General features: G+C 38.5%; 1 protein-coding gene across 1 annotated transcript in view; it reads right to left on the reverse strand.

Moving 5' to 3' along the window:
• LOC131031614 (DNA repair protein rhp54) overlaps positions 1 to 22389 on the reverse strand; it is a 127904-nt gene extending 105515 nt beyond the window's left edge. The window contains exons 1-2 of the mRNA XM_057962777.2: positions 22277 to 22389; positions 22054 to 22120 (exon numbers count right to left, since the gene is read on the reverse strand). The gene's annotated coding sequence lies outside the window, so the exon portion shown is untranslated. The remainder of the gene's footprint in view (positions 1 to 22053; positions 22121 to 22276) is intronic.
• Positions 22390 to 26253: the final 3864 nt, after the last annotated feature.

Here is a 26253-nt window from a genome sequence, read left to right on the forward strand (position 1 = left end):
TGCTGCATGCCTAGAATATCCATCCACAAACCTCCTGTAGAAACCACATAATCCCAGAAAGCCCCTCAACTGTGTAAGGTTCACCGGTGAAGGCCACTCCACAATGGCACGAATATTTTCAGGATCCATGCGTACACCCTTTGCACTGATGATGTGACCCAAGTACTACAACTCTGTCATGCCCAAATCACACTTCGACTCCTTTGCATACAAGGACTCTCTGCCCAATATATCCAACACCGTGTCAAGTTGAACCAAGTGCTCCTCCCAAGATCTACTGTACACCAAGATATCATCGAAGAAGACAAGTACAAATTTCCTCAACTAAGGATGGAAAACCCGATTCATTGTTGCCTGAAAAGTAGCAGGTGCGTTAGTTAGCCCAAATGGCATAACTACAAACTCAAAATGGCCACAATGACATCTAAAGGCTGTCTTCTCAATGTCTTGCTCTCTAACTCTGATCTGGTGATAACCTAATCTCAAATCTATCTTCGAGAAGAAGCAAGCTCCATGAAGCTCATCTATCAACTCATCGATCCTAGGAATGGGGTACCTGTTTTTAATTGTCTTCCTATTAAGCACCCTGTAATCAATGCACATCCTCAATGTCCCATCCTTCTTCTTCACTAAGACCACTGAAGAAGCGAAAGGAGACTTACTTGGTCTAATGTGGCCCATAGCTAGTAACTCCTTTACGGTTTTCTCAATTTCATCCTTCAACCTCTTCGGATGCCTGTAAGGTGTAATCATGATGGGTTTAGCCCCCTCCTCTAACTCAATGATGTGCTCAATACCCCTGTCTGGTGGTCTACCTGGTGGAATGTCACTGAACACCTTAGAGTGTTTAACTCTAAGATCCTGAATATCAGGAGGATATTCAATCTTCTGCTGTCCCTCCTGTTGGCATCAACATGCACTCTGCTGCCCACTCTACCTGATCATGTCGAATCAATCTAGCCATCCTCCGGAAAGAAACCATCTTGAGATCACTGTCCCTGATTGCCTTAAGAATATGTGTCTTCCCATTCACTTTAAACCTCATCTCCATCTCCTTGAGGTTAAGAGTGAACTCTCCAATAGCATGCAACCAACTCATCCCAAGGACTATATCTGTATCTCCCATAGGCACAACATAGAAATCTGCCTTAAAGTCATAATTATTAACTTTCAATGGGAGTCCAGTGATCTTATGATCACATTTGAGGACATAGTCATCAGCTACCCTCACTCTAATTCCCCCAAACTCCTCTGTTTGTATGCCACGCTTCTCCACCATCCTAGCATCAATGAAATTATGAGTGGCACCTGTATCAACCAAAGTTATAACTCGCTGTCCAGCAAGCACTCCTCTCATCCGGAATGACCCTTCCTGCCTAATACTTGTGAGACGAGCTTCCCTAAGTTGCCCATCTCCTTCCCCATCCTTGGACTCCATTTTAGACAAGTTTTCAGCCTTGTCTTCCTCTTTTTCACCATCTATTTCCTCTATATCAGACTGCTGATCTGAATTATCTGATTCTGATTCCTCATAGTATGCCCACATAACTCTGTTAGCTCTGCCCTTTGGTCTAAGAGGACAATCATGGTTTGCATCATAGGGTCCCTTACAGTAGAAACATAATTTTTTCTTCCTCAAATCATTTAATGTTTCCCTATCAAAAGGTGCTGGAGTTTTATCTTTAGAATCATTTTTAAAATCAGTCCTCTCTGGTTTTTTATAAAATGGTTTGTTATCCTTACTAGAAGATGCTCCTTTGGACTGAAATTTGTTTGTTGGGACTGCATGTTCCATACTTCTTGCCTTTTTCATAGCTTCCTATAAAGAAATAGGATCAAATGCCTTTATCCAACCTCTCAGTGGTTCGGATAGGCCCTCAATGAAAAGAACTATCAATCTACGCTCTGAAATGTTTGGCACCATGACTGCCAACCGCTGAAATTCACCAATGAAATACTCCAAGTTGCCTGTTTGTTTTAGCTGTGCTAAGTCCCGGAAGTAAACCTCTGGATCTTTCTTCTCAAATCTTTCAACCAACCTATCCACGAAGTCCTGGTACTCTGTCACCTGATTATGCTGAAGTGTTACCATACCATGGTACCACCAATCATGTGCTACTCCCTCCAAATGCAAAGTGGAGTATTTGATAGCTTCAATCTCTGTCATTGGCCTCAATGCCAAAAATGTGTCAAGCTTATCAATCCAAGCTTGAGCTGTCATTTTACCACTCCCATCAAATGTAGGCATAGTAAGCTTGCCTGTAACCCTATTCAGCTCACTATTTTGACCTCTAGGCCTCCTATCCTGTCTGAGTGACCTGTAATGCTCTCTCCTCTGATTAACAAACCTCTCGAATGTCATCCTCTCTCGCACCTGTGGAGTTAATAAATCCCATTCGTCATTCGCAGCCATGAGGATATCTGCGAACATCTCCTCTCCTGGTTCTCCTGTAGGTGCTACCTCAGGCTCATCTCTAATGAAGGTAGGACATGTAGGCCTGTCTACTGTCCTGGAATGAGTCCTATGAGCTCTAGGTGACCCCACTGCACTCCTGTTATCCCCTTGCTCTTGATTCTGTTTGTCTTGTGGGTTCATGCGCTCAATCATGGTGGTGAGTGCCTGCAAGGCCTGAGCCATATGCTGCTGTCCTATAGTCATTGCTCTGAAAAATTCCCTTGTTTCTTGCTCCTCATTCCTATCGCCTCTGGGTGGGCTTCCCCCTTGCCTGTCACCCATGGTGCCCGGCTGCCTGTCAAATTCTTGTTCCTTGTCAAACAAAGCTCGCCTGCGAGTGTAATATCTGTGAGAGCCAACCTCAGGCGGCTGCATGTGATTGCTAAACCCTCAGGATGGCAGGATTTAGCTCTGATACCAATGTAAAAACCCAACTTGGCTCTCCTCTGCTGACTGTTTCTTTTGAATGCAGTAGATTTGAATTTGTTTTGGTTTTTTGAATGTTTATGGATTTTTTTGTGTTTTTTTGGTAATAATGAGTAATGATACAATACTGAAATAAACTCCTATGCTTAAAATAATACTGAAACAATAATATTACTGCTGGAAATAATTTATGAAACTATCAAGGAAATGTTTGTTCTGTTCTATGGCCAATATGCCTGAAAAAACAAATTCATTACAATGTAAGATAAAAACCTGATTTTTTTGCTGTCCCAGTAGATGAAAAATCTGCAAACTGCAAATTTTAATTTTTAAAATTTTTTTACTGTTCACACGGTACTGCAGCAGTCCGTACGGTGGCACTGTTCACGCGGCACTGTAGCAATCCGTACGGCGGCACTGTTCACGAGGCAATGTAGCAATCCGTACGGCGGTACTGTAGCAATTCGTACCGTGCTTGTTAATCACCAAAATTTCTTCAATAAATCTGCAATAATTTCTCATGAATTTATTCTTCAATTCTGCGCAATTAGATGCAAATAAGACCTCTGAATGAAGTCTTCCTAAAACCAAATATCACTGAATATTTCATCAACTCAGATGGTGAACATTGAAGCAACTACGTCCTCCAATGGTGGCTGAAAACCCTAGTCTCCAGAGCAAAACCTTTTCAATTCCACAATGTCAAAATAAAAATAGCCATACTCTTCTTTCCAAACTCAACGCTATATATCCTTTTTTGCAAATCGTACCCTAATCCTCTTAATTACAATTTTGCTTGTAGTTTCATTTAATTTCACTTTGGGTGTCAAAACGATTTTAATCATTAAATGGGCATTTAATTTTAATATTTCAATAGTCTGGCTCAGATAATTTAATTAAAAACATGGCCCCGTCTAATGATGAGTTGACCCTCAAGTTAAGTGATTATAATATAAAATCACTTTATAACTTTATTATTAAATCACTTAATAATAAATGCTAAGTTATTCAAACTTGTCTAACTCCATGAATATTTTGAATTTAGCTATCCTGTCTGAAACTGGAGCTCACCAGTTGACCACCCATCTGACCATGATGTCTGCTAAAAATAGCAGGGGTCCATCTCCAACTGCTAAAAATAGCCTGGCCAAGCCAAACTCAAAGCAAAACTCATCATAAACAAACTCTAGCAACCCAGAAGTGTACTCTGCTCTGTCCCCGGAAGATCTCCACGCCAAGGTGACCCTCTATCCAATCCTACTAGCCTACGAGGGTCTTTGATAGGCTAATCACAAGCTAGAGTGATGTCTCTAGCTAGAAGGGGACATCACAAAATGGAACCATATAACTGGGACTCAAGACCGACAACACATATTATCTCAGTAGGAGTGATTTCATATGAAGGAACCAAAAGGTTATCCACCAAGAACTCATAACGGGTCTCATTCGGAAGTAGATCGATCAGTGAAGCAATTGTAGCCATGGCATCTGCGGCTCGATTCTGCTTTCTTGGTATCTGCTCAAAGTCTATCTTTGTGAAATGTTGTTTCAGGTCATCCACCATTCTTTTGTAAGGCATTGATTTCTCATCCTTTGTTTGGTAATCATCAGTTGCTTGACAAATTACAAGTTGAGAGTCTCTAAAAACACGAAGTTCCTGGATCTTCCACTGAACTGCAATCCGTAATCCAGTTGTTAATGCCTCATATTCTGCTATATTATTAGTGCAGGGAAATGATAATCGATATGATTTTGGTATAGAATCCCCTTGAGGAGTTATGAAGAGGATGCCAGCTCCTGCCCCATGCTGTGTGTATGAGCCGTCAAAGTATAGTTGCCATGGCTTCGCATGTGACACTGTTAAAATGGAATCATCTGGAAATTCTGAAATTAGAGGAACATCATCTATCATGGGGGCATCTGCTAACTGATCTGCGATAGCTTGTCCTTTTATTGCTTTTCTGTCCACATACTCGATGTCGAATTCACTCAGGATCATTACCCATTTGGCTAGTCGCCCAGTAAGCATTGCTTTATTGAGAAGGTATTTCAATGGATCGATCCTTGCAACCAACTTAGTCTTATGAGTTAGCATGTAATGTCGCAATTTCTGCGAAGCAAAGACCACGGCGAGACATGCACGCTCAATTGGTGTGTAATTTAGCTCATATCCCACCAATGTGCGACTGATGTAGTATACTGCCTTTTCTTTTGCCCTCAGCAACTTGTTGTGCTAAGAGTGCCCCCAGTGCTGTTGAAGTAGCTGATATGTATAGTAATAAAGGCTGATCTGGAACTGGTGGCATCAAAACTGGCGGATTCAGAAGATAATCTTTGAGTATTTGGAAAGCCTGTTAACAGTTATCATCCCATTTGAATTTGATGTTTTTATGTATCAAGTGCTGAAAGGGATTACATTTGTCTGCAAGTTGTGCTATGAATCTTCGTATGGATTGAAGTCTCCCTTGCAAAGATCTAAGCTGACTGATGTTTCATGGTGGTTGCATCTCTAGGATGGCCTTGACTTTTGCTGGATCGGCTTCAATTCCTCTTTTTGATACAATGAATCCTAGGAGCTTCCCGGAGGTTACTCCAAAGACACATTTCTTGGGGTTTAATCTTACTTTATATTTTTCCAACCGATCAAAGACGACTGAAAGTATGTCCAAATGTGTATTTCTGTCTATTGATTTACCCAAGAGGTCGTCAACATAATCTTCCACAGTTACATGCATGAGATCATGAAAGATAGTAGTCATGGCTCTTTGATATGTAGCGCCTGCATTTTTTAGCCCAAAGGGCATGACATTCCAACAGAAGGTTCCCCAAGGACAAGTAAATGCCGTTTTGTGTTGATCCTCGGATGCAATTTTTATTTGATTATAACCAGAGAATCCATCCATCAAAGATAACATCGCATGACCTGCTGTGAGATCGACAATCAAGTCAATATTTAGTAACGGAAAATCATCCTTAGGACAAGCTTTGTTGATGTCTCTGAAATCGGTACATATTCTGATACTACGATCTGGTTTACTGACAGGCACTAAGTTGGAGATCCATTCGGGATAATCAATTGGGCGTTTGAATCCGACATCCAATAATTTCTCAAGCTCTGCTTTGACTAATAATGCGACTTGTGGATGCATCTTTCTTAATTTCTGTTTCACTGGTTTTGCCCCCGGTTTAACTGTCAAATGATGCATTACCAAATCCGAATCCAATCCAGGCATATCAGCATATGACCATGCAAAGTTGATTTGTCGTTCTGTGAAGAAACTTATGAATTTTGACCTTTCTGACTCTGTCAAAGATTGAGCCAGGAATATGTTGTGTGGAACTTCTTCTGTACCAATGTTTGTTTTGATAGTCTCCTCTACCAACATGGATAACTTTTCCTCATATGATGCTGGGAGAATGTCGACCCTTCCATCTTCGGGTGCCTCAGAGAGGTTTTCGCCCTCAGATACGTCCTTTCTTTTTACTTTTTTGGAATCAGATAGCGCCACGACGTGGTTTTCGCCATAAGACCCTTGATTTGTTTTTATTTTTATATTTTTGCGATTGGAAGGTTCGACACCCTCACCAAAATATGCCACGCTGTTGAGTTCTATAGTGTATCCCGCTTTATGGTCCCCAGGGGGAATATCCTCTCGTATGCCAAGATAGTCAATAAGGGCTTCATCATTTTGGAATGTGTCAAACTGTGCAGGTCCTTCATGGTCCCAGTCAATAAGTTGGTGGTGAACAAGGGGAAGGCCTTTGATGTCTTCAAAGTTAGCGGGGTTAAAAGTGAAGATGCAGTTATATTCAGGTATGTCGAGGTAGTTATCGAGGTCATCGTTGGCACTCTCCTCATCAGTCTCGATCGTGAACGAATCCAAATCATCATCACTAGTAGTGCATTCCGGGACAAGTGTTCTCACTCTATGTGATTTCAACCCAGGACCTAGAGGCAAAGACTATATGGGATCCTCTGGGTTTGTTTCTTGACCAACTTTGAATTTCCTATTAAATTCCTCTTCTTCTGTTGGTTCACTTGGTTCTCTGAATGTCTCGGTGAGCTCATAGTCACTAGAGGATTTGTCTGAACCCCATTCCCATTCATTGGAGTCTGTGGAAGAGCGATTCTTTTGTTGAATTTTGGCAGCTTTGATTTGTGATGTTTCTTCTGTCCTTTGAGTGTGGACCTTGGAAGTCACGAAACCAAGTCCCTTCGAGTGTTCCTTTTTGAATGTCAATTCAGGTTGTAAAGGTTCAATGATGCCTTTCTTTCTTAACCCAAGAGGGCTTTTGCCATCATACCCAATTTTTTGTAGAATCTTGAACCCTTTGCCATACTTCTCACATGGTATACTGATGTGATCTTGTGTATCATGTTCAAGGTCTTTGTAAAGCATTTTGTATAAGTCTTCCTCTTCCAATTCACCCCATCTTTGAAAGATAGTAGGGTCCCATTTGAGTATAATGATAGATACCTGTTTATTAGGATATGGTCTTCCATATTCTTTTGGTGAACTCATGACTTGTTGTAAGTACATGGTCTGATTCAAAGTGTATTCACCCATGCCCTTGTCTTGGAATTTGCCCTTAAGTTCACCTTGTTTTGATGTTGAAGGTTTTAATGGCTCAGGATCAATGTATGCAGAAGAAGGAACAGCTTCGCGATTACTGGGAATGATGGTCTCAGTTTTTGGTCTCAAGTTATTGCAATATATGAATGGATTAGGATCTCCATTAACTGTTATTTCAACTCCATTGTGAGGAAACTTGATGCATTGGTGATATGTAGATGGGGCCGCCCTCATTTCATGAATCCAAGGACGTCCTAGCAATATGGTGTATGTGAGATCAAGATCTAGTACTTGACAAACCACATCCTTTGTAATTGGCCCAACTCTGAGAGGTAAGGTGACTGTGCCCTTGGATGAACACTCTTCATCATCATATGCTTTGATGGTAATTTTGTTTGTAGAATTCACAGCATTGTGGGAATATCCCAATTGTTTAATAGTGCTCAATGTACAAATGTTTAGACTTGCTCCTCCATCTATTAGGACTCGTTTGATTCTATGTTTGTGTATGAAGGCTTCAATGTGTAATGGTGCATTATGTGGCTGACTTACGGAGGTGTCATCGGCTTCTGTGAATGTAAGAGAGTGTGGAATGGAAAGGTATCCCACCATGGCTTGAAACTGGTCCACGTTCAAATCAATAGGAACGACAGTGTCTCTCAAGATTTTGTCAAGAATGGCTTTATGTGAGGGGGATATGCGTAAGAGCTCAAGGATGGAGATAAGCGCAGGTGTCTTCCCTAACTGTTCTACAAGGTCGTATTCAGGCTTGGTTGATAAGGAAGCGTGTTTTTAGCTGGAGCACCTTGCAAAGTGAATTTACCTCGACGAGTTGTGACATTACATTCAGAGGTAGGTTCGGAAGAAGATCCAATTCCTTTCAGAACGATCTTGGGTCTCTGGGTAGAATTCTCAGGGGTTTTGTCCTTGATGATAATGGTAGAGACATAATTGTCCATCGAGATATGATTAATAGTTGAATCGTAGTTATAGGATGCTCTGGTATAGTTGGTCTGGTCATCTGTGGCTGCAATGTTTCCCTTGTCATGCTTTGGGAATGGTTCGTTAAACATTTCATGTTCTTGATTGGATGAGTGTCCTTCAATCTCAATGTCACCTCTATCAATGAGATCTTGTATGATGTTCTTCAGTCGATGACAATTTCCTGTTTTATGACCCTTGCTCTTATGGAATTCACAATACTCATCATCATTCCACCAATTTGGTTTAACCTTTGGCTCATATGGAGGAAAATCTGGAATTGTGATTACTTTGTTTGCCACTAGCTTCTTGAAAACTAACTCAAGTGGTTCTCCCAATGGGGTATACTTCCTTCGTGATCTAGAAGTTGTTTGAGTATTCACTTGATTGTTTGTAGAGCTTGATCCCGAAAAAACTATTTTGGGTCGTACTGTATTGGCATCAACAACACCATCATTGACTGTGTTCTTGTTTTTATTCCAAAATCTTGGCTTATCTTTTCCTTTAAAGTCATCTTTGTTTTCCTTGAATATCTTAATGACTCCTTGTTCAATTAGGACCTTTTCTGTCGCTAAGCCTTTTTCAATGACGTCCTTGAAGGTGGACAAACAAGTTTTCCTTAGATCATAGCCAATGTCTTTGTTAACATTCTGGGTGAACATCTCTACCATTTGTTTTTGTGGAATTTCACAAAAGCATCTGCTGGCTAGATTCCTCCATCTTTGTAAAAATGATGCAAAAGACTCTCCCTCTTTTTGCTTGGTGTTGCACAAAGTGGTGACTGATATGTCTGTCTCTATGTTGTATGAGAAATGTTGGATAAATGCCTCTGCTAAGTCACCCCATGACTTAATTCTAGGTGGGAGTTGAGAGAACCATTCCATAGCTTGATCACCTAAGCTTTGTGGGAATAATCTCATCAAATATGTCTCTTCTGAAGCTACCTCAATGCAAGCTGTGAAAAACTGTCTTATATGTACCTTAGGATCCCCTTTGCCTCTATACTTATCAAACTTAGGTGTCACAAAGTGTGTAGGAAAAGGAGGCATTGGAATGCTCTTGTCAAATGGATAAGGACATATGTCTCTCATTGTGTATGTTGGCTTCGGTGTATTTATGTCCTCCAGTTTCTTTTGTAAGTCCCTGATTTGTTGCTCCAAATTGTTTTTAGGTGGAGATCGACTTCTTGGACCATACCCCATGCTTGAGGCACCAATTGGAGGAGGAGCATGTTGCATATATGGATGATATCGATCATACACATGTTCATATGGAGGAGGTCTATAATGATGCTGCGTACATGGACCACCTGGTATAGAGTCATGGTGAGGAATGGAATATCTGCTTTGTCCATGTATACCATACTCTATAGGAATGTCATGAGTTTGTTCTAGTGTGTTGCCCCCAAATTTGACGCGGGGTTTCCTTGTGTCCAAATTTTGAGCATGCCTTTGAATATCCAATTGCTTTGGTGGTTGATCCTTAGCATTGGTATGTGATTGAGCATATTTTTCTACATAAGACTTCCATAATGGTCTGCGAAGGTGAGTATCATATGCTTGACCATCTGTGTATGGGACCTCTAGTTTTTGAAACAAAGATGATGGTGATTCAGGCACCATATGTGGTCCTCTATTGCCTCCACTATTAGGCCTCCTTTGATCCATGTTGGAGTGAGTTTGTTGCAAAGGTCGATTTTCCATTATTTGAGACATGTCAAAATCATGAGGTATCTTGGCTCCACTTTGTGCCATCACTTGTAGGAAGTATTGTCTATCTCTCCTCATTATTTCCTCAACCAATCGATTAAAATGAGGATTCATAATGGTGTCTTCCACTTCTGCTGAATGTACAGAAAAGTTGTCCATATTGTCATTGTGTGTATCATTGTTGTTTGTAGTGTCCATGTGCTCAACATTTGGAATGTTTCTATAGGCATCCATGTCAGGTAATGTAGTATGATCAGAATTGAAAAAGATATCATTGTCATACTCATAGGAACTCATGTTTGCGGACTCTTGAGCCTACTTAGTTTCTCTCCTAGATTTTTGGGAACGGGTTTCAACAATGAACTAGGTATCGACCACGATGTGTGAGACTAGATGAAAATGGAAAGAGTATGGAAGACCAAGAGTTTGGATGAAATGTAAATGAATCTGAAGTTTACTTGCAATGTCCAAAGTGTAAAACCAAGTATGTATGTAGTAGAGTAGGTGTGACTTCCAAAGAGGATAGTTTCTCTTGATGAGGTAAGTTGACCTTGACTCTAAGTAAGACCAAATGAGACCCAAAGGTGATAGACCTTGATGAGGGACCACTTAGCAAAATGTTGTTGTATGCAATGTGTTGACAAAGTATGATGAGGACAAGCAAGTGACCTTTTGACTCAAGTTTAGACAAATATGTATGTAATGTAAGGTGTAAAGCAATGATGGAATTTGTGAGACCCAAAGACAGGTTGAATGCTAGATGAAAACCTGAAGAGATAACCTAGGAAACTCAATAAGTCCGAAACTGACTGTTCTTGTTTGTTGAATTATGAAAGTTCTCAATCCTGAACACAGACGTGTCTGTATACTTCACAGACGCGATTTCCTGACACATGCGTGGTTCTGTTTAACACAGACGCGAGTCTAAGATTTTGTAAGTGCAATGTTGATTCTAAGAACACAGACGCGTTTCTGCCCTTCACAGACGCGGTTATATGACACAGACGTGGTTCTATCAGACACAAACGCATTTCTGCAAAATTTGTGCAATTTTTTCCAATCTGTGAAGTTGCTTTGTTGTGACCAAATCTGAATGTTTGACTGTTTTCGTGACAAGAGGACACAGTGTTGATGAGGACTCAATGTTTGCAAGTTTTAGACTGAAAAATGACTCAAAGAAAGTGTGATGTCTGATGTAAAATTGTTTTGCCTACACTTGAAGACACAAAAGACACAATGTTTTGATGTTTGGTCTTGAATGTTTGATTGTTCAAAATAAGACAAGCACAATTCTTATGGTTGGCCAGGACAATAGTTGTTGATCCCACATGGAGTTTCCCCCGAGGCTATGCTATTCAGAGCGGATACTTAGATGCTTGACCCCACTGGCTCCACCCTCGGCACTCACTTCTCGGGGCAGCCAAGCATCAGTCCCCACAAAAACTCCTTGTGGCGAACTTTGTATCTCTACTAAGAACCGTATGTGTGTGGGCCGCTACCAGAGGTCCGACCTCCTGCCTCAACAACTAGAATGATTTTGGCTTCTAAAACAAAAAGGTGCTAGTAAGGGCATCCGCTCGTGTGGCCATACATGCGGCACTTTCAGCTCTGTAAATACAGAAGGCTCCCAGCCGGTAGGGGTTACGCCCTACAAATGATCAAATAAATTTGATCAAACGGGTTTATGGGGAGACATATTGTCGGTATGAACTAATCAGCACACGTTATTCATAGTTTTCACCATGAATACAGTTATTTATAGTGGTTTGGAAAAAGATGGCTTTTCTTTTGCTACCACTTGGGTTGTTCTCTCCTCACTAGTAGTCCTAATGACCACACGGGGAGACAGACTCTCTAAAGATGAAACAAAAAGAGCCTATTGCCCAAGACACAAAAGACAATGATTCAATTTTAGTGCACCAATTGAAGTGTTTGCTAGTCTATGAAAACAAGGCACACAATAAAGATCAAAAACCCTTGCCAAGGTCCTGCAACAAAGATTTGTTAGTAGTTTGGATTGTTTCAAATGATCACCCCTTCCTACAAGCACACAAGTTAGGTAAATTTTAGATCCAAAAGACTTTGTGAAAATAGGGGCCTTCGACTAAACGATTTTGCTTTCAAGACAAGCTGCACCAATTTCGTTAGCTAGATCTGAAAATGTTAGCTCAAAATAAACCAGATCTAAAAAACCGAATGACTAAAAACTGAATCAATGAAAACCCCCAAAAACGAAATCAGTGCGCACAGATGCAGGTATCATAAACACAAACGCGGCTTCTGGACGCAGATGCGCTTCTGTAAAACACAGATGCGGCTCCGAAACCCAGACGCGGCTTCTGGACGCAAACGCGCCTGAAAACCCCACAGACGCGACTAGGGAACACAGACGCGATTTCCAGAATCTGCAAAAAAATAAAATTGTCAAGGGTGTGGACGCAATCCTCGATGTCGCAAACGCGGCTGAAAACCAAAAAACCCAATCCGAAAGTACACAAACGCGAAAATACCAAAATACTATCGAAAATGTCAAATCTACAACTTCAAAACAAGGATGTTAAATGCAAAAGGGACAAGAGTCCCACCGGGCGTGCGAAAATGTATATGGTGAAAATGGAAACAACAACAATGTTGAAAGACTAAATGAATTCAACCACAAAACCCTAGCCTAACAACAACAAAAATCCACCATAACATATGAAGATTACCTAAAACAATGCAAATCAAATGAAATCACAAAGATTATACCATCACATGTCCAATAGTGTTTGAATCTCCATTCTTCCTATCTCCATTGATCTTGCTTGATATATTTGCTCTCAGATTTTATGTGCACAAGAGCTCAACAAAGAACGGAAATGTGGTTGCAAGTAGGATCTCATATGAAAAGCGTAGTGTAGTCAAGTGCATAAATTGATTAGCCAGGGTTTGATAATGAAGGAAGCATCTCCTTATATAGAGGACACTATAAGAAATGGAGGGATAAGATTGAGAGGTGTAAAAGAGGTCGGCTATGATTAGAGGGTAGGTAAAGAAAATAATAAAATAATAAGAGGGTAGGTAGTGTAGGAATTAAGAGATGAGTGACATGTGTCATGGGTAGAAAAGGCTAATGAATTAATTAAATAAATAAAGATTTATTTAATTAATAGAGGAAGTGGGATTAATTAAATTAATAAAATATTTATTTAATTTAGGAAAAGGGGTAATTTAAATAAATAAATGTATTTATTTAAATGAGAAATAAGGCTAGAAGAGGATAAATGAATTAATTAAATAAATAAAGATTTATTTTAATTAATAGAAGAATTAAGCTTAGATAATTAAATAAATAAATAATTAGACATGACAATTTTAGGTGTCTACACTAGCTACCACCCCTAGATTGATGGGCAGACTAAGATTGTCAACAAATGGGTGGAGAGATACCTGCGGAACTACATTTATGGGCAGAAGAAGGCTTGGGTGAAGTGGTTGCACCTTTGTGAGTACTATTATAATTCCACTCACCATATGACTATACAGATGACACCTTTTCGAGCATTGCATGGCTATGATGCTCCTAGTTACCTAGATTTATTGTTGAGCGATTGCAGAGTATCGAGTGCTAGGGACTTGTTATAGGACAACCAAAATATCATGAGAGCTCTTCGTGAGAACATTCAGAAGACTCAAAATCAGCAAAAGCAATATGCCGATCAGAGGAGGCTTGAGCGATCATTTGAGCTCGGGGATATGGTGTATCTAATGCTGCAGCCTTATAGACAGTCCTCTCTTAGGAACAAGGGCACCTGGACACATGGGAGTTATACAGTGTTGACCCCTGCTTCAGACGACACGTCAAAAGACTGAATATTGAGAGAGATATTAATATTTTCATGGTTAAGTTATTTAATTAACTTATAAAGATATTAAAAAGTCATAATTTGACTTTATAAAAATAAAAAAGCCACTTAAAATATAATAAAGTGATTATTAAATCACTCAAATCAAAAAGGACGCCCAATTTGAATTAAAACTATTGAAAGTATTTCAAATACATTTAAATGTATTTAAAAGGGCAAAAGTCATTCTTTTTGGGTATATGAGGCAAAAGCAAGTCGACCTCATGGCATTATTGATTATCTGACATTGCTTTTTGGCTTCTCTATGGTTTTATCTAAGAAAAGGGATTCAGAAGTTTACACCATTGAAGAATGAGAATTCTTCGTGGATCTGCAATCTTGAGGCTGTGGAAGACCAGTTGAATCATTGCAACTGTGAGGGCTTCATTTTGGAGTCTTGTTATGCTTCATCAGAGTTCATTGTATTCAGTTATTTTCAGATTTCAATAAGGGTGGGTTTCTTGACTGAGGTCCCTTCAATCAGCAGTAGTTGTTATTCAATAAACAGGTCGTACATTTCTTCTCGTTGGTCGTACACCATCTGCCTAGCACATGTGGACCTGGAAGGGGGCGTGTGATTTGGAGGGCTGAAACGCCTTCTCTCTTTGCCTTCTGATTACTCCATCTTAGACGCCCAACATACTTAGGCCATTCCATCTCTTTTCTAGCTTGGAGAAATTACATCCAGGACTTGTACGCATTGTTTGGTTAGTTGCATAGTTTTGGCTAGCAAGTTCCAAAATTCTTTAATTTAAATAAGTTGAGGACCTTCGGGTATGAAATTAGTATTAGTTTCTTTTGTAACAGCTCCTTGATTCATAATATAGTTGCAGTTGCTCTTTACTTCTTGTCATTTCAGTTTTATGTCATTTCTAGCATGTCGTGCTTCTATATTTTTTATTTAAAATTCTTCAAAACCATTGAAAATATAAAATCAAGACAGTATTAGCATCAGAGGTAAAGTTAGAACCAGCAGGGTTCTTACAAAATGCAAAGTTTAAACAGCCAAATAGTGACAATGACTAAGTATGGATCCCCAAAACTCTGCAGAGATAAGTGATATAAGCAAATTTGCAAGTAAAAATTAATTAAAGAAATAAGATAAGAGAAGAAATATATAAATCAGAAAGGGTTTTATGTAGAAGATGCTTGATATGGTTATGGTTTTTTCTGTTATCATAGCTGAGACAAAGGGCATTGGTATCACAATGACTCATTGAACTAGCAAGATTTCTTAGAGTAAATTTCCACTTAATGGGATTTTCAGAAATGATATATCTACCAGGTACCTTAAATATTTTGGTGCCCATCAAAATTGCTTTTGGACACTAACATAACTCAGACTTCTTCAATATATATTACTAATCTTGTTTTGATTAGGAAACATGGTCCAATTTTCTTTGGTGGCTGTTGAGCATGGAAAAAAATAAGGCAAATATCCTTGTAAGGCAAGTATCATGCATCGGCAGTTGGACTTGTATTTTTAGAGTTTGTTTGGATGGACTCTGAATTTTTCTATAATGATAAATTTACCTTAATATTTTGGGTACATCAAAAATTATTATAGGCTCTAAATTGTATCCTCATATAACAACCCACCCTACTTTTTCTCATTTTTGCAATATAAAGATGTATATGCAATGTCTTCAACACTTTCTAATCACCTAGATCCTAGAGTTAGCAAGGTGAAAGTGTATGGTAGTTCCAACCATAGTTGAACCACTCGCGACTCGGCTCGACTTGCCAAGCCCCTGGGAAAAAAACTCGACGAAAACTCAAGAAAAACTCGGAAAAACTCGGCGAAAAACTCGGCAACTTAAAAACACGCTTAAACTTAGTTAAAAATGCATTTTTTTTGCAAAATTTAATGAGAAGATGCATCCAATGAGTCAATAAATGATAGCACAAAAGAAACAAGTTGATTCTAGATATATTTAAATGCAAAGTGTCTACAAAATCGCATCCTCATGAGGAATGTTGATTGCTGGAAGCCTGGAAGCAAAATAGTAAATTACTAAATAGTTTTTGTAAAAACAAAAGTAAATACATCATTACAAATTACAATTACAACTTCCTCTTCCCAGCTCTAGCAAAAACTTGGGGAGAGGTAGAACTAGAGGGTCTAGACTGTCTAGTCATATAAGTCTGCTGTGGGACTGGGCGTGACTGTGCCTCCTTGCTCGGTATGGTTGATTGAGACTCATCCTCCATCCTAGATGAAGCTATGTCTCCACCTGCCTCTGGCACTGGCAATGAATCCTCATCCTCCTCAATGTCATCCAGCCTGAAACCAAATCCACCCCCCTCCTCCATAGCCTGCCTCTCCAGATCAGTGATGTCAGTGTCGGAAAACAATGGAGGTTGCTCCTGTGATGTCCAATCACTGTAAAGATCTATATCATCCAGGTCAATTGGACCACCTTCTAGTTCCTCTACCTTCTTTACGCGCAATCGAAGATTTTATTGCACGTAGACAAGGTCATTGAGCCGTTTCTATGCTAACTTGCTCCTCTTCTTCGTGTGGATTGCTTCAAACAAGCTCCAATTGCGCTCACAATTGGATGAACTGAAAGGCTGACTTAAGACTCTCAGGGCAAATTTTTTGAGATGTGGGGTGTTTGCACCCCAATTTTACCACCAAGCATCTGCAAAATAAATAAAATGGAAAAGTTAGAAAGCAAAGAGAAAAGAGAAAACATAATTTATCAATCATTTTAGTCTTTAGATCCCAAAATCCAAATGGCAAATGTTATACCTGGGGTTTGAGTGGTTCTTCCTCTCCTAGCCAGCCCTGAAGAGAATAGCTTACCCCTTCCTCCCTCATAATTTTGGAGCTCACTCACAATGAGGTCTCTCTCCTCAACATCAGGTACCATCCTCTCAATGCATGTACTCAAATTTAGGACGCAAGGGTGATTGTAAATATATTTGGTGACCCTCCTTGCAACTTCCACAACTGGAGTCACCCACTCAAGTTTTCCTATGTCCTCCAAAAGAAGGTCAAGGACATGTGCTGCACAAGGTGTCCAAAAAAGAGTGGGGTGCCTCTCTTGGAGGATTCTTCTTGCAAAAGAAGAATTTATTCTTAAGAAATATGCAACCAAGTAAAACAAAGCCCACAACAAATGAAAATATTGCTAATGCCTAAAGGTGATAATTCAAAAGGATTCTACCTGCTGACACATATGCTGCTGCATTATCTGTGATGATTTGCACCACATTCTCTACCCCCACCTCCATGATGACATGCTCCAACATTCCAGCCAATGTTTCTGCATTTTTCACCTTGCTGGAGGCATCAACAGATTTCAAGAACACTACATTGTCCTTGCAAGCAACCAAAAAATTGATGATGGTGCAGTTCTTGCCATCTGTCCACCCACCAGAAAGAATGGTGCAGCCATAATTTGCCCATTCAATTTTTTGATCCTCCATCACTTCTCTTGCCCTAGCAACTGCATTTGTGAGCAACCTATAAGTGCAAAGTGAAATTAGGTCTCAGTACACAATTTTGATTTAATAAACAAAACCAATCGGCAAAGAGTGGGGTTCAAATAAGGCCATTGGACAGGCAAGGGGTTCTTTAAAATTCTTTTAAAATTATAAAGAATGAGCAGAATACAAAAGGTCAAGGGTTGTGCAGGAATGAAGGGCATTCAAAATCATAAAAAACAGAGATAAATAGAGGGGCTGCATAGTGAGATATTGACTATGGGAAGGGGGGAATAGGTGACGGCTTTGGGACAATCTGCTTGAAGATAAATTTAAAGGCATTGACAATGTGCAAGGCTGCATGAGATGGAATAAGAGGGAGGAAGTATGTGTAATAAAGAAGGCGATTAGAGAGCCTATGCATAGAGTAGAACAGAGAGAAAGAGAAGCCATGATCAGGACAATAATGTAAATAATATGTTTATAGATTTCATGTGAAATAAGTTTTGTATCTTTGTTGCAATCTATTTTGTTGAGTTAAGTGCAGAGAGTATTTGCTATTGCAATTGTTTTTGTGTTCGAGTTTTGAGATTGTAAGAGGGAGGTTGTCTTGCATCAAATGTATACAGATCTCATGGATTATTAAAACTATGACATCAAAACAAATATCAAAACTAAAAATATAAGTATATAGCTCAAATGAGCCTGCAACACTCTTCTCAACATCACGACAAGTCTCATGCTAGCATCTAAGATAGGTCCTAGATGATAATGTACATGTTATATGCCTATGTCTCAATGACACCAACATCCAATGGGTAGACAATTGTGCTCTATCCTCCTTTGCCATGGCTACTACCTTTGCCCCTCAATCCACCTAACCAACCCATGCAAGGCCCTCATCGCTAAAGACAATATCATCAACCTCTAAGATCCAATCTAACTATGGATCAACCTCTTCTAGACTAAAGGGAAATAACCCAATGCCCAATATATGTTTGTCACGGAGGGCAAGGTTGTAATGAACATACACAAGATCATTCAACCTTTACACTGACAACCTATTGCATTTCTTGAATTGTATGTGTTCAAGCATAATCCAATTGCACTCAAATCATAAAGTATTGCATAGTTGGCTCAAGATCCGAACTGCAATCTTTTAACGATTTGGCACCTTAGCACCAAACCTTTCCCACCATGCATCTAAAATGGGAAGAAATAAAAAACCAATCTCATTGTTTAACTTTGAGTTTCACTTTCCTTGCATATGTCTCATGCAAAAAGGTCCCTAGACACAAGTTTGAAAATCTCTATATTAGTGTTTATCTTCGCTCCAACAAAAGAACCAAGTTCCATTCACTCCATGACTATGTAGAGCCCACTAAACACCTCCTCCTCTACCATGAAATCTAGGTGGAATTGGAATGTTGGATTGAAAACAAAATGAATGTGTTTTTAGGGCATAAGAGATGATCTTAAGTGCTTTAGTTTTAACACTTTAAGTTTTTTTATTATCTTTTTTTAACTTTTTCTTTCCCCCACCACGACCAAGTCTAGCCTGCATGACTCACTAGGTACTTGAGTCTCCACTCCCCTAGACTCAATCAGGGTCACTTGCGCTGGAACTTGCCAAGCCTTGGTGAGTCCAAGAAAGCTTTGTAACACTGATTAATATACTCATGGCCCACAGGTGATTATTTGTCAAAGAGCCTTGTGCTTGCCATTTTCATGGGAAGAGCAAATGTGGTGTTGGGAGTCCAATGGCTCACCACTCTTAAGGGCAATTCAAATGAACTTCTAAGACCTTTCATGAGGTGTTATTCAAAAGGAAAACTCTATCGTATTTGAAGATAGGACCTTCCCCCAAAAAGGGTTCACAATCATACTATCCAGCATTTTCCAAGGAGCCAGCCACATAACAATAAGCATTGTAGGCACCCACATATACACAAACATGAGATTCAACATGTGGTCTAGAAAATTGCTTGAGGTAGGTATCATTTGGTGTCCTCATACTCTTCTCCTACTGTGATGATTTACAAGAAGAATGACAATTAGTGCATGTGTCTGGGACTCCGGACCATAGAAATGAGACTTGGAATTGGCACGGACTTAGCATGGGTAGCTCAACTCGAGACTCAACAAAAAGACTTGACAAGTGTAAAAACAAATAAATTTAGAGACTTTTGAGGATTTAAAACTTTTTTTGCACACCTTTTATTTAATAAACCATAAAGACACAATAACATCATCAAATAGAAGCTAATTTGATCACATACACAAATATACATCAATCACATAATTATAAACACAAATTATATTTGAAGGAAATAGCACACTTAGATATTTATATATTGTCAAACGTATACAAAACTCATGGAATATGAAATCCATGACATCAAATGCTCCAAACAAATATCAAAACAATAACTAGAAATCTATGACCCAAAGTAGCCTGCATCCCTCCTACGAAGGCATTTAAGGTAGGTCCCACTAACTACTAGGAGTTTGGGAGTGGAGATGCTTATGGGTTTGAGGGGTAGCAATGATAAGATGCAATGATAACTTGTGTTTCCCCGCAGGCTAGAAGTGGAGATTTGTGGGCTATGTCCCCGAAAAAATAATTAAGAGAAAAACAAAAAAAGAGAGAGTGGAGAAAGAAAAATGATCTTTATATTGGACAAAATGATTCTTTTATGGACATTTTAGGGTTTTTGGATGCAAATTCTTTTTGAGATTTAAAAAAAAAATTGACTCTGGCCAAGTCCAAACCGAGCCCGCGAGTCTCACTCAAGTCTCGGATGAGCCTGAGTCCAGACCCCTAAGACTCGCCCAAGGTCACCCAACTCAAGGTTCGCCAAGTCTAAGCGAGTCCTGGCGAGTCCCAGAACCATGTTATTTGGACCGAAGTTTTAAAACTTGGACTCGCCACGGACTCGGCAAACCAAAAAATTGGACTCAGACTCGAACTCGTGAAAGACTCGGCAAGGACTCGGCAAAAAAAAAACCGTAGTTTTACAAAAAAACATAAAGAAATTAATGCATTTAGAGAACATAAGAGCCATAATTGAAAAATTACACATGTCATATGATCTCCAAACGCTCAATATTTGAAATTTCATCATTCATACTCATAGGTTCAACCTTTAAAATGTATAATAGAAGCATAAGTTTATAAATTTTTACAAAATTACATATAATGATAGGTCTAGATCTTGGGGGAGAAAGGAGAGACTGAGATAGAGATTGGTAGAGAGAGGGGATAGAGGAAGAGTGATAGGGAGATAGATAGGTCTAAAATTCGAGGCAAATAAAGTGAGTGAGATAGAGAGGGCGAGAGAATGCTAATAGGAGCCTACTGATTACTGAAATTTGACTGTCTGAAAATTTAAAAGATCTTCTAAAACCTAGAATTTGCATTATAATTCCTAGAGATCTGAAACCACTCTCAAACATCCTGCCAATATATACATGAAATATAACTTAAAGTAATACTTAAATGTTATATTTCATGTATATATTCTGATGAAGGGAATGAGACTGGCTTGGAAAAAAAAATTTAGATAATTTTTTGATGTGTTTCCTGGGTTGCGCGAGTCTAGTCAAAAGACATTCTGATGAAGGGAATGAGACTGACTTGGAAAAAAAAAATTAGATAATTTTTTGATGTGTTTCCTGGGTTGCACGAGTCTAGTCAAAAGACTCGCGAGTCTTTCAAAAAGACTCGCCAGGACTCGCCTCGCGAGTCCATGGCGAGTCAACTCATGGCACCACTAGACTCGCGAGTCCGTGGTGAGTCCACGAGTCTTAAAACTATGATTTGGACTGCCAAGAGACATCAATAAGCTCACTATCAAAGATAAGTTTTCTACTCCTAGATTAGTAACATGGGGCAATGTTTTATAAAACTGGATCTCAGACCTGGTTGTCACCAAATCAGATCAAAGATGAGGATATTCTAAAAACTGCTTCTACATTTCAGAATTTGATTAAAATATGATGATGCCATTTGGTCCCAAAATGCTCTAACAGTCTCATTTTCTGATTTTACTAATTTCATGGAATTCGACAATCTATTTAGAGTCCACGTAGTTAGCTAAACAGTGCTGCAAATCAATGCAAGAAATTTAGTTAATAATGTACATGTACAAAACATTTATTTATGCTGGTGGTTTCTATGATATTTCCAAACAAATGAAAAGAATGTCTTGAGTTGTCTACAAAACTAATAACTGCTGTTGCTACTTTTATGAAAGAAAGCTGACAGTAAATTTGTACAATGGCCTCTTGAATTGCGGTCTACATACATACTTGGTAGAAAGCCCTGTCACAATTTAATTGCCAAGGTATAAGTCTATCTTAATCGTCAATAGAGAAGTTTCTTGTGCATTTTCTAATTTTGAATTGAGCACCATATTAAACATATCAATTCATTCTTCTCCATAAGGCAAATGAAAATAACTTTACAATAGGTAAAATGAACCCCATTTATTGAGAAGTTTAACTGCTAGGAAATAATGAACAAATTAAAAGACAAAGTATATTATTCAGAGAAGAAAACAAAGAACTCTACTTTAGAAAATGGGGGCAACCTTAGACTTGAGAACTTCCAAATACAACGAAATCTGAGATGGTGAGGGTCTGCAGAAAAGAATATACCTGTAAACCGAATAAATATTGACTTAAATGAATAGGATAAAAAATAGGGCATTTTAATTATAAAAAAACTAGATCCTTAAAGCATTAACCACACTGAAAAAAAATTCAACTAAGTCTAAATACTTTGTCATAAAACAAGCAAAAATCAATGCATACTCCTTTTTCAATGGTAGATAGCTTTTGTTTATTGAGGCAGTACGGCGTAGAATACAAAATTGTGTCCTTGTTTTCAGAGACAATGATCTTGCCTGTCCAATCTCCTTTTCCTCCACACTGGAAGAAATGAATTGTACGTGAACCAAAATTAGTCAATGTGGTGTAAGTTACCATGAAGACACATCTAAATACCGAGTTCCCAGTTCAATAAAGTACAAACAAGATAAAGCCATTTGATAATCAATAGAGCTAATAAGGTTGTTGGAAAGCACAAAGCACTACAAGACAAATTTCTACATACAATATGAATGAAAAATAACCAGTTTAGCCATTAGTTTGAGATGACAAGTTATCATTAAAGTCATTTACACTATAGCAGTTATCACCATGTCAATACATCAAAATAATTGGATATAGCTAAAAAAAAGATGATGATTATGATCAATACTCAAAAGGAGCTTATTCAACTTGTGTACATACTTAATATTGACGCGTAAATGCTCTAGTATATTTCAAACGAATTTCAAACAACTCCATAACCTATTACACGGCGCTTTCACAGGCTCATAAATTTTCATAGCCAACCCATACAAAACAAGTATATATAGTGATAATTTAATTGCAAAGCCACCCCATAAATTTTAGTCATTAATGAAAATGATAATAGACATAGGGGACAAAAAATAATGAAGTGGATATGAATTGTATCTAGCCCATTCTTACATTAGTCTACCCTAGCCATCATATAAAATTTACATATAGGTAACCATTTTGAAAATAAATGCAAAATATTTGCAAAAACATCAGTATTAAATGATATTCTAAAATTTTCTCAAAAATGAGAAAACCAATAATTGCATAACATGAGAATTCAGTTAATATTATCAACCAAACTTGCCTACAATCAAAATATTGGTTATCATCATGTTAGGATTTTAATTTCTCTTTCAAGACATCACAAAACAAAACAATGTGTAAGGTTGAACAAAAGAAGCTCCCCAGAGAGCTAAACTAACCCTAGATAAGTATATTAATGTCTAAACTGACTAAAAGTAGCTCAAACGGACTTGAAAACAAACTAGTTTACATAAAGTTTTAGGAAGATACCATCCTAGAAAAGAAAAATAAAGTAATGAACGAACTAAAAAACAAAATGAAGTCATGCAACACCAACACAAGTGGTTCCAAAACCAACACAATTAGTCTTGCGGGAAAGCTAAATCCACAAGGAGCAAGAGTTGATGAGGACAAGGAGAGATACAAATTTGATGAAAGGAGTAGTATATGATTTGGTAACACTCATCAATGAGTGTGGAATGCTAGGGGCCAAGCATGTTGTTGCAAGGAGGAAGCAAAGCACTCTCTCTCTAGAATCTCTCCTAACATCCAAGGCCAATGTAACTCCCATAGTGGTAAAGAATCTCATAATATTTTTGTCCCCCTAACCAAGGGGTGGTTGGGAAGGAACGGAGTGATGATATCAAAGACTAAAATCATGTTGTAAAGGAGCAAAATCACAATGTTGGAGGACAACATGCACAGGCATCTAAGTAGCAGCAAAGATATCAAAGTCCATTTGCCTTCATGTGTGAAGTAGTAGTATGTTAGGAGAAACGCTATCTCATAGATCTACCTCCATGTGTGAAATAGCAACATCCAAAGGGTATTTAGCGCCATTGATCTCTTGAATGAGCTAGAAGAAAGAAGTGATCAGCATGGGGGCTCTTGGGCCTCTAAGGACTCCCTATATGGATCTATGTTGAAGGGTGATGACCTCTCGAAGATAAACGACCAACCTCCACTAATCTAAATATTTGAAGGAAGTACATAGAGTGTTCTCTCAGTCTCTATATTGGCATTGATATCTCACCCGTATCTAATAGTAAACGGGGCATCTAAAAATGAAGTGTTCCTAACCCTCTACCTCTTGGAGGGAGAAAAGTTAACAAGTCTAATTCTAGTAGAGAATAGGATGATGAATCTCAACTTGTAGCTAATTAGAGCATACCCTCAATTGACTAAAGGGAATCCTCAACCCATGGGACCGATGTTGTTGGAGATAGTGAAGCGCATAAAAGTAAAAATCTCCTAAAAATATCGATTATACCCAAATCTTGAAAATCCATTTTGTAGACATTTTTTGAACTGTCCCCTTTTTATGTGACCTTGGAATATAAGTATTTAATAGGGTCCTAAAACTAATTAATTAAATTATTTAATATTATACCTCCAAAAAAAAATCATAAGGGTAATATTATTTAATTAATGTAATAAAGTATTAAAGTGAGTTTAATGGTGAGTTAAGTGAAAAATGAATAAAGTCGCTTTATTAATATTTCCCTGAGATCAAATTAAATTAAAAGAAAGGAGAAATCAAAAGACAAAGAAGAAGAAAAGCCAAGGGTCATCTCCTGAAAAGAGTAGTTTAGGCTTCAATCGAGAGAGCATGTGCACTTTTTGAGCTGTTGTTGGTAGTTATTAATTGCCTTTTTTAGGTAGTTATAGTTCCTCCTTGGGTGGTTGTTGATATTTACCTCCTATTTATGGGCATGGGTACTTTGTTGTACAGATAAATCTGGGCCACTTGTTTTGTTTAAATCTTGACCATTCATCTAATTCTGAAACTCTATTTAAAAGAGCTGGTTTTCCCTTATTTTTGTAAGAAGTCTAAGATTGTTGCTGAAGCTCTGGCAAAATTTATGCAGAATTAATGGAAATTAAAGTTGTTTCATTTCTTTGTGAGTGCATGGTCTCCTTCTTCACCATTTAATATTCTTGTCATGTATTTTGTTTTCAGATAGTATTTTTAGGATAAACATTTGATAGAAGCCTTGGTGTTCATACCATTAAGGACTGGTTGATTGTCACTCCCCCTGCATGGTTAGTCAAAACCCATTTATATGCTCAGTTCGATTGTTAAACATCAAGTGAATGAATGTCAAAATTCTGTATTTATGTTTAGTAGCATGAAAATTTAGTTCCCCTTGAAGATTGCACTAGATTTTACAGCATTGTGCCTTTTTTAGCTGATAATGTTAAATCTGGTTTTTTGGAGGTTTCTGTCTGTTTTCCTGAACATGTTATCTTAGATTAATTAATCAGATTTTCTCTATCTCTTTTCCCCTTTCCTCTTTTTCCCCTTTTTTTTACAAAGAAGAAACCATACAGTCAAGCTGAGATAGTATCAACCCAAGTGAAATCAACTGATATATGACTGTTAAGCTTTAGGGAACTCACTCGAAGTCGTTCATCTAGCCTTAAGTCCCCTTTGTGTTTCCAACAAAACACATCAAACCACTAAGTTATTCTACAGTCAAGACCTGACAACCGAAACATTGAGGTAATCCCCATTGATCAATTAAAAACAACACTAGGAATTTCCTTATTTCAAGAGAGGATAGGATTCTTAGTATTCTATTCTGCGTTGGCCGGATGGAACCGTAGTAATGCGATTTCAAACACGTCAACAGAATTGACGCTAGAAGGAGGGCCCTACCAAGAGAACAACTTTCTAAACAGTTGGACTTAAGGTCATAATAGTTCATACTCGTGAGCAATTACCCAGAGCTTTATCGTTAACAAATCCTGAGCAGCTGAAGTTACCCATTTTGGATAGTAGATATGATGCAGTATGGTCTTGTCGCATGAATTCCCGTTCGATCTGCCTGTTGAACAACCTGGACAAGGACTGAATCAATAATACATTGCAGATCAATTACGAACACTTGCTTGGAAATCAAAAATAAATTATCCTCATTTCAGACAAGTCACACTATTGCTAAGGAAGAGGAAAAAGGTCGGCAAATAGAGACTGTGATCAAGGAGAATCTAGACAGGCAAAGGATTTCTACCCTTCACAAGCAAGTTCTTAAAGAAATCCGACAATTTTCTTTCCAATCCGCTAACATGGTAAGAGATGGGTCAACCCATCACTCATCCTGAACCAGGAAGAGACCCCGAACCAGTGATACAGCCAG

This window comes from Cryptomeria japonica, chromosome 2 (genome assembly GCF_030272615.1).
Source record: "Cryptomeria japonica chromosome 2, Sugi_1.0, whole genome shotgun sequence".
NCBI classification, from domain to species: Eukaryota; Viridiplantae; Streptophyta; class Pinopsida; order Cupressales; family Cupressaceae; genus Cryptomeria; species Cryptomeria japonica.